General features: G+C 47.9%; 1 protein-coding gene across 2 annotated transcripts in view; it reads right to left on the minus strand.

The window, feature by feature from the left end:
• GRAP2 (GRB2 related adaptor protein 2) overlaps positions 1-2,290 on the minus strand; it is a 92,022-nt gene extending 89,732 nt beyond the window's left edge. Inside the window, exon 1 of one of the 2 annotated variants that reach the window (XM_027873818.1) lies at positions 2,061-2,290. The gene's annotated coding sequence lies outside the window, so the exon portion shown is untranslated. The remainder of the gene's footprint in view (positions 1-2,060) is intronic. The other variant, XM_027873809.1, reaches the window with a different exon arrangement.
• Between the last annotated feature and the right edge of the window lie 7,490 nt (positions 2,291-9,780).

Consider the following 9,780-nt stretch of genomic DNA (forward strand, 5'->3'; position numbering starts at 1 on the left):
TATCTATCTATCTATCTATCTATCTATCTATCTATCTATCTATCTATCTATCTATCTAGCACTTATTATCTGCAAGGTGCTGTGCTAGGCATTGGGGATACAGAGACGACAACAATAACAAATAGGAAAATAGCTCTGACTTTAGGGAGCTCACTTTCGACATTGATGAAACAAGCATTGGAAGTCTAAACAAAGGAGGTGTTGGAGACCGTGACATGATGAACGCTGCGCTGACAGATCTGGAGCCAGGAAGAACGTTGGAGGTCATCTGGTCCAACTCTGCTGTTTTATAGATAAGGAAATTCAGAGATAAAGTAACTTGAGTGACTTGGTCACGGGGCGGTAGCAGCAGGGCCGGGACCCAGACCTAGATCGCTGACTGGCTGAATTTCAATATTGGGAGCTCTTCAACAGCACAAGTGGGCTTCTGTACGACGAGTGGCCGTCGGTTTTGGGCTTCGAGCCTTCTAGAGGCAGCTTCCTAAGGCAGCCAGCCCCACGTTTGGACAGCTCCATTTGTCAGGGAATCTTTCCTGCCTTCCAGCCCGGACTGACCTTTTTGTAACTTCCTCCTCCTTACTCCCGCTGCTGGTGACTCTGTCCCATGGGACCAAGCAGGAGAAATCAAACATCAATCGAATATCTCCTGTATCTCGCGATTTTCCCAAGTGCTTCGATTCAATTTAATCCAGGCCAACAAGCACTTCTGAAGTGCCTGTTCTAAACCAGGGCCAGGGGATGCAAAGATCCTCCACCTTCCCGCTCCTGGATTAAATTCTGCTTGGGTGGGGGAACAGGAATGAGCTTTCCATGTTCCCCCTGAGTCAGAGGCTCCTAGATGGAGAATTTGAGAAGACATCTAGCTCAACTCCCTCATTTTACAAATGGGGAAACTGAGACCTAGAAAGAGGGATAGTGACTCACCCACTCCCATAGGCTCAAAACTCTAGAGCTAGAAGGAACTTTGGAGGCCATCTAATCTACTTCATTTAACAGGCCCAGTGAGATGAAATGACTTACCCAAGGTCACGCAAGGAGTAAGCATGAGAGAGGGGATTAGAAGCTGGGTCTCCTGACTTGAAAGCCAGAGTTGTAGCCTTAGCACCAAGGTACACAGAGACAGCAAAATGAGGCTGCGTCTTAAACTATCAGATGTGCTTAGGGACCTGGGGTAATTTTCAGCACAGAGATTCAAATGGCACTTTGGAGTATAGATGCGGATCCCACTAGATAATAATAACTGACATTGAAATGACGTTTTATTTATGATGCATTTTACAAAAGCTATCTCATTTGCACCCTGTAATAATTCTGTGGAATAGGTAGTAGAATTCTCATTTCTCCCATTTTATGGATGAGAAAACAGAGGTGAAGCGACTGGTCCAAGACAAACACAACTGAAAACCCAGAATTTGTGGCTCCAATTCCCAGGACTCCCTGTTCCATGATCTCACTCATTTCTCAGAGTTCATTTTGGACAAATAAACCTTTTTCAAGGAGACCTTCCTTAGAGATCACATTCCAATAAACATCATGCCAGTAAACATAAGTCTCTGCAGAGCCCACTGACCTGCCAAGCTGAAGGGATAATGGGTGTAACCGTAGTTTGGTAAGACGGAAGAATTTAAACCACCCCTTGGGGTTCGTTTTAATGAGATGTGACTTGCATGGAAGGCATGCAAGCTACAAAATTATCAAATGCCATCAGAAGATCCAATCCAAGAATCGCCAAATTTCAGAGTTAGAAGGGACCGCTGTGGATCTCTACTGTGATGCATCTCCCCAGAAAGATCTAGACTGTCACCCACCAAATAGTCACACACCCTTGACTTGCAGACCTGAAAGGACAGGAAACTCACTACTTCCAGAGACAGCACATTCTGTTTTCGGACAATCCTAATTGTTAGGAAGGTTTCCCCTGACACCAAACCTCAAATTGCCTTCCCGTAACTTTCACTCACTGTTCTTGGTCCTGTTCTCTGAGTCTAAGCAGAGCAAGGTAAGTATAGCCCAGTGAAATAATAATGACACAGCTTGCTAATGTATCTGTGATGACATACCTTTTCTGGGCAGCTGAGGCTGACTCTGCTTCCTGGCTTGGTTCCCGTAGTCCACCTTTGCACAGAGGAAGAGGATGGCGGCCACTGTTACAGTGCTCTGTATTTCAGGACTCCATGCCACCTTGCTCTCTCCTCAAGCTGAGCATGAACTGAAAGCTAGCTAGTGAGTCCGCACCCCCATTGATGAGTATGGCGGGGCCCAGACTTACCCCACCCTCCTCCAGACACATGTGTGCACCCGCCCTCCTCCTTGGGAGTACCGCCTGTTAGCCAGGCAATCGAATGCTAACCACACAGGAACTCGTCGGCTTGATGCTTTGGGGAGGTGGGTGTGCAGCTCAGCTTGTGTGGTTTGGTTGCTTGCTGCCAGTGCTGAACTGTAACTTGGTTCAAATGAACCCCCTGTCCCCCTTTTTCTACTGGGTTAAGTCTTTTTTTTTTTTTTTTTTTTTTTTGGTTAGGCAATGGGGTTAAGTGACTTGCCCAGGGTCACACAGCTAGTAAGTGTTATGTGTCTGAGGCTGGATTTGAACTCAGGTCCTCCTGAATCCAGGGCTGGTGCTCTTTCCACTGTGCCACCTAGCTGCCCCTGGGTTAAGTCTTTACAGAGCTTCTGAATATGAAGGTTCCTATCATCACCATGTTTATTTGAGAGATGGTCACCCAAAGCTGGGAGGAATATTCCCATGTCCAAGTGAAAAATCAGATCTCCCCCCCCTCCAAAAAAAAAAAATCTCAGTAGGACAAACTGAATAAGATGAAATTTAATTGAGACGAATGTAGAGGATAATTCCTGGGTTCAAGTGCTCAAGAAAATGAATGCTTAATATAGCAGCTGAAAACCCAATGAAAGTCTGGGCTGAGGAAGGCAAGGAGGAGGGTCTATATAGGATATAGGAGGAGACAGTCTTTCTGTCCTCTGCCCTGGTCAGAACCTACCTGATGTATTATGTTCGGGGCTGGGGGCCAGACTTTAGGAAGGATATTGTCAAGTTGAAAAATGTCTAGAGGGCAGCCGGGTTGGTGAGGGAGGCCAGAGACTGCGCCATATGGAGAACAATTGGAGATACGGGGGGCATTTGGCAGGGAGAAGAAAAGACTGCCTTGAAAAAATTAACCTACGAGAAAAGTTTTCTCCTCCCATTTACCAGACCCCACATGGCTCTTCTTAAAAAGATGGCAGGGTCCAGTGAAAAGAGCAGGAGGCAAGAGCTGTGGGTTCTTGTCACAGTTTCCCTGACAAAGATTGCAAGTTGGTGACCTGGGGTAAGTCATGACCCCTCTCTGGGTTTCCCCAGCTAATAAGGGGGGGCAGGGTCTTGAAGGATTGCAAGCTTTAGAGCCAGAAAGGATTATGGGAACCATCTACTAGCCCTCCCCTTTTTTATAGAGGAGCGAGGCTGAAGCCCAGAGAGGTCGAGTCACCTCCCCAAGGTCCCACATCTCGTTAAAGAGAAGAGCTGGGATCTGAATCGTGTCTCCTAATTCAGAGCTAGGGCTTTTCCCTCTTCCTCCCAGTGGCTTCCTTCCGGCGCCGACATTCTGTGATCTGAAGGCTTTGCAGGGGCTCATGAGGCTCGTTCATCACAAGGCCTATTCACCAGCCCCTGTGCTTGCCTCCAAGACTTTGTAACGCCGATGCAGCTCGCTCTTTCACAGCCTTCCTGTCTCTGGCTGCCTTTGCAGTTGGGGGACTTAAAAGAGGCTGTCACAAAAGAGGTCAGGCAGGCCAGCTAGGCACAAAGCAGCAGCCCTCTATTACAGCATGCTCTAACTCACACAAGGAAGGCCTGGGGCCTAACATGAGACAGCCGGGCCGGGAATAGGGCCAATCGAGGAGAGCACCAGGGAGGCAGCCAAAACCTTGGGTCTGATGGTTTTTGGGCCAGAGAGTGAGCAGGCAAGGACAGAACATGGGCTCAGAGAGTCAGAGCTCAAAGGTTCCTCAGACGCCATTGAGTCTAACCCCTCTAGTTTTGCGAAGGCCCACAGAGGGGAAATTCTTCGTCCAACATCGCACTTGAACCTAAGTATGCAGACTCCAAATCCCCCCCAACTCTGGTCTTGTGGAGTCTGCCCTTAGACTTAGAATACCCAGTTCTCCATCACTCATCCTATCTGTGTGGGGTAGGGATGGGCTCCCGACATCTGCACAATGGGGCAGCTCAGCCCTTCAATAAGGGGGGAGGGGGAGATTCTCACACAGGTGCATCTGATAGCAGTCTCCTTTCTGGTGTTACAGCAAGGAGGTAGCGGAGACAGGCCACCAAGGTCCCAACCTCAGAAAATGGAGACAGTGGTTAGGCATGAGTTGAGGCTCAAACAAACAACTTCAATCCAGAGAGATGCTTGACACAGTCCCCTCTCTGTGCTCAGCGCACGTCAACCTCCTCCTTTCTTGTTTGTCAATAAACCCAGGTTTATTTTTCAAAGAAGTCTATAGTAAGTCCTTACTATGTGCAAAGTCCTTTGTTAAGTACTGAGGATATGAAGACAAAAAACCGAAATATGGTCCAGGGCCTCAAGGAACTTACCTACAGACAGCTGGGTGGCATAAGGCAGAGTGTGTTGAACTGGGAGGCAGGAAGACCTAAGTTCAAATCCTGTCTGAGGTGCTCAATAGCTGTGCAAGTCACCTTGGGCAAGTCACTTCACTTCTCAATTTCCTCATCTGTTAAATAATAATAATATTGTAATAATAATAATAATAATAATAATAATAATAATAATGATAGTACCTACCCCATAGGGTTGTTGTGAGGACTAAAAGAAAAAAAATATGGGTAAAGTGCTAGGAAAATGTTAGCCATTATTATTATTATTATTATTGCATTATAGTGAAAGATAGACAAGTAAGTACAAGATAGTCTGAGGAAGCAGAAAGCATTAACAAACAAAGGTTTAAATGAAGGCTTCATGGAGGGAACAGACACTAAGCTGAGTTTGCAGGGACCTAGGGATTCGAAGAGGCTCAGGCGAGGCAGAGCCGGGGGAGCCAGTGTGAAGGTATGGGGTGAGAAGGTGGCAGAGAAGACATAGAGTGCCTGGTTTGGAGAACAGTGAGAAGGCCCACATGGCTGTAATGTCGAGTAGGGACAGGGGGGAAATGGGAAATAAATTGGGAAGGGCAGGCTAGAGGCAGATCTCAATGCCAGGATGAAAAGACTATATTTTATCCTAAAAGCAACAGGGAGTCATGTGGAAAGCTTTTGAGTAAGGAAGTGACATCATGGGCAGATGTGCCTTCAGATGCTTCTTTTTGAGAAATGTGTTGAGGATAGATTAGAGAGGGGAGATACAGGAAGCAGGAAAAGGATTGTGATGATATGAGTGATAAGCAATGAAGATCAGATCCAAGAACTAGAGGGCGGGCTGCGTGAGTGAAAAGGAGACAGATGGGAGAGATGTGGGGGGGAAATACTTGACCCCACTTGACATTTGGTTGGATGCGGAACAGAGTGACAGAGACAGAAGAAGCAAGGAAAACTTAGAGGTTATCCTCAGGGTTCCTGGAAAGATAATGATACCCTGGACAGAAACAAGGAAGTTAGGAAGAAGGGAGAAGATAATGAGGTCTGCTCCACATGTCTATGGGACACCCATATGTAAAGATCTAATGGGCTGTTGGGGATGCAGGATTGGAGGTCAGGAGAGCCGAGGGCTGAGTATATAGATCTGTGAGGCATGGGATCATAGATGTCGAGCTGGAAGTTGTCATTTTACAGATGAGGAAACTGAGACCCAGAGAAGTTAAGTACTTGGCCAAGGTCTCACATGGAGTACATGGAAGATGTGGGATTTGAACCCTGGACCCTAGACTACAAGTCTATTGGGTTTTAACTGCTGCCATTTGGACAATGGTGATAACTAAAGTATGGGAGCTGCTGAGATTGCCAAGAGAGAGCCTTTAGAGAGAGGAAAGGGCCCAGCACAGAGCCTGGGGTGGGGGGTCACCCATGATAATGGAGCATGAACCGGATGACGGCCCAGCGAAAGAGACTGTTTCTTCCCCCCTCCGGCTGGTGGCCCTCAGAAAGAGGCCTGGGCTTTTGGCCTTTTTGATCTTTCTCTTCTCTTCCAGGGGCAATGAGTGGAGGAATCTCAGTTCTGGCCCAGGATTGTGAGCCGCACACAGGCATCTGGGAATCCAGGAATCCAGGCTGGGGGTTGTGGGCAGCCCAGTAGCAGCCCTGAGGAGCATGAGTCTGGGGATGCGACCCCAGCCGGGCTTCGGGCTTGAACTTTATGGAGGGACTGAGGCTATGCAGGAACTGATCTAAATCGTGAGCCCTGGTCAGTGCCCCCAGCCCTTCCCCAGACAGCTGGCATGGCATGGGGATGGGGAGGGAGAGGATTATGCCTCGGAAGCATTGGGAGAAACGTTTGCATGTTTGTTCTTGTTACGTATTTCTGTGTATGTCCACTCATAAAAGCTAATCTGATACAGAGTGGTTAAATGAAACTGGGGTGCTAGTCCTGTGCCCCTAAAATTGGGGGAACACAATTGGTTTGAGCCAAGGGAGATAGCTAGGCTTCCTAAACTCCTCAGGGTTCTAGAGGACCCTGTGGGAAGGGAGATAAGATGTAACAGGCCTGAGAGAGTAAGACCAGAGCATTCACTTTACACAGAGACAAAAACTGAGGTGGTCCCTGCCCTCAGGGAGCTTACATTGACCAGGGGGATTATCAAATACAAAATAACAGTCCAAAGGGTGGGTGCGGATCTAATGTGATCTAAGGGTAGTTTGTTTATAACAGAAAAAGGTTCTAGCGGGCACAGGGAAGGGTAGGGTAGAGTGGGATAGGGACACCAGATGGGGATGACCTGCATAGGTGGGTGGGTGGATAGAACAGGAGTGAGAGAGTATTGGCCTAGGCAGAGGTTCTCAGTGGAACCATAGTCAGCCTATTGCCAGGCCCTTCACACTTCCTGAGAAGGAGGTGGAGAGGTGGGGGAGGGGAAGGAAGCAGAGAAGGGGGGGAGGAGGACAGAGAGCAATTCCTGAAGCTGAGGAATCTGCATGCTCTTTGGGAGGAGGGGGCAGCTGTCAGGGTCAAGAGCTGAAGGAGGATCAAGGAAGATGGCACTAAGAAAAGAGCCCCTGTCTCTTGCAATCTAGAGATCACTGGTAACTCTGGAGAGAGCTGTGGGGGCAGAGGCAGAAGGAAGACTAGAGGGGCTGAGAAGTGAGGGGGGGCCTAGGAGAGGAGGCCACACGTAATGGAAGCTTTTACTAGAGACCTGTCTGTGAAATGGAGGAAAGAGAGGATGACAGCTCGTGGGACCTCCAAGGTCACCGGAGGAGTTAGGGCTGTATAGGATGTGGGTATGTTTTCAGCCGGCAAGAAATGAGCTAGTAGTTAAGGAGAGATTGAAGGTGAATGAGAGAAATCATAGCATCAGAGGTTTCTAGCAGAAGGGGCTTCAGGAACTCTCATCAAAGGGACGAAGTCTAAGACAGGGGTCCACAGAAGAGTCCATGGACCGATTTCAGGGAATACTTGGGTTTGTGGGTTTTTAAAAATATTTTGAAAATTCAAATTTATTTCAATCCAACTAATATTTTGATAACTCAATTTTATATAATTCAATAGCTTTCAAAAAATATTCTTCTGTATATTACTTTACACAATGACAAACATTCTTCTGAGAAAGGTCACCAAACTGCCCTAGCAGCCCAGGACACAGAGTTTGAGAAGCTCTGCCTTCATAGGAAATAGGAGAAGGTGGGAATGAGGGCATTAAGAGAAGAATCGACCTTGGCTAGGTGAAAGGTCACCTCATCCTCAGGGTGACAAACAATAAAGGAGAATCTGTAGAGGGTTGGGAGTAGGGAGAAAAATGACCTCTCAAGATGGTCTTTGTCAGGTAGGAGGCAAGATTTTTTTTTTTACCAAGAAGGAGGGTGAAGGGGGTGAGGAAGGTTTGAGGGGAGAAGAGAAAATTTGGAATAACTACTATGGGGAGCAGGAGGGTCAGTCAGGGCAAAAGAAAAGGATTTCTGTAAAGCAGGGAAGGCTTAGAGGAGATTATAAAATATAAATTTGTAGGGGACCTAAGGACTCCCTCCAGTTACATTCAACATAATGTAAGACAGAATGGAAAATTTGGAGGGGAGGAGTGAACCTGGGCTAGGGGTTGGGCAAGAGGGGTCCCAGGGTCAAGGCGGATATGTGGAGGACACTGGTTAACTGGACGATCAGAGCTATGAAGAGAGGAAAGTGAGGCCTGAGCAGAGGTCACAGACTGCAAGAACAGGGAAGGGTAGAGTGGTTGGAGATCAATCAATCAAGCATTCAATCAACAAGGATCTACTGAACACTTAGCGTATGCCAGCCTTGGGCTTGGCACTAGGAATACAGAGTCAAAAAATGAAATAGCTCCTGTCCCCAGAGGACTTACATTGAATCAGGAAAGACAACATGTATCTGTTTCAGGGGAAGGTGCTCTGTGTGTGGGGCAGCTAGGTGGCACAGTGGATAGGGTCAGGAATGGGGAATGGAAGGGCATGTGTGACAAACAGCAACAAGAACAGTTTTGTGAAGACTAGGCTTAGGAGGGGGGAGGCAGAGGGCATGGGTGGTTGTGGTCATAAAAGGGATTCCAGAGGTCTTGCTCATACAGTACAAGCATTTATTAAGCACCTATTATGTTCTAGGCATTGACAGAAATGAAGGAGCTCTTCTCCTCAAAGAACTTAGATTCTCCTTTGGAGAAGTTACATGTGCACAGATTTGTTAACACAAAATATATGTAAAGCAAATGGAGAACGAGCAAATTTGGGTGACAGTAAGGTCAAGGTGTGATCATCTCCCTGTGTGACCGAGGGAGAGTGGAAACTCAGGGCTAAGGGTGGGGCCGATTGAGTAAGTCAATCAAAATACTCCTCCCACCTAAAATAAATGATAAGATGCTAGCCAAAGGTAGTCCATTGACAGTGGGTAAGAGAGCAGACGGAGCAGAGTAGAGGCAGTCTCCACACAATGCAGAGACAGGCGGAGTTGGAGCTCCAAGCTCTCAGAACTAGTGATGGATAAGAAGGAATAGACTGGGGCAGCCTCTTACCAGCTGCCCACACGGCAGCCCCAGCCCCTGGCCCAGCTCTGGGCTTCTCCTTCCCTGACCCAGTCCTATCTCTGGGCCACACTGGAAATGGGGCCCAGGGAGCTCCATTCATTATCTGAGAGCCTGTGAAATTGGAAAACCAACATGCAGGGGCATTCTGGGGTTGTCAACAAACACCTGGCAGATGCTAATATAAGAACAGTAACAGAGGCCAACGGGAGGAAATGTCTCCAAATGGCCTTCTCTTCTGCACACTCCTCTCTCCATCCTCCCTTAGCAGGACCTCCCTCTGCATGGAGGTTTGGTCAGCACCAAGGTCAGGGGCTGATATAGGCAGTTGTAAATTGTGGAGGAGTGTGAAGTTGTGTGTGTGTGTGTGTGTGTGTGTGTGTGTGTGTGTGTGAGAGAGAGAGAGAGAGAGAGAGAGAGAGGGAGGAGGAGAGAGAGAGAGGGAAGAGAAGGGGGGAGAGAGAGACAGAGGGAGAAAGAGAGAGGCAGAGAGACAGAGAGACAGAGGCAGAGAGACAGAGAGACAGAGAGAGAGGAGAGACAGAGACAGACAGACACAGAGACAGACAGAGAGAGAGAAAGAGAGAGAGGGAGAGACAGAGAGGGAGAGAGAGAGAGAGAGAGAGAGAGAGAGAGAGAGAGAGA

Source organism: Vombatus ursinus, unplaced genomic scaffold, assembly GCF_900497805.2.
Source record: "Vombatus ursinus unplaced genomic scaffold, bare-nosed wombat genome assembly UNPS02003292.1, whole genome shotgun sequence".
In the NCBI taxonomy this organism is placed as follows: domain Eukaryota; kingdom Metazoa; phylum Chordata; class Mammalia; order Diprotodontia; family Vombatidae; genus Vombatus; species Vombatus ursinus.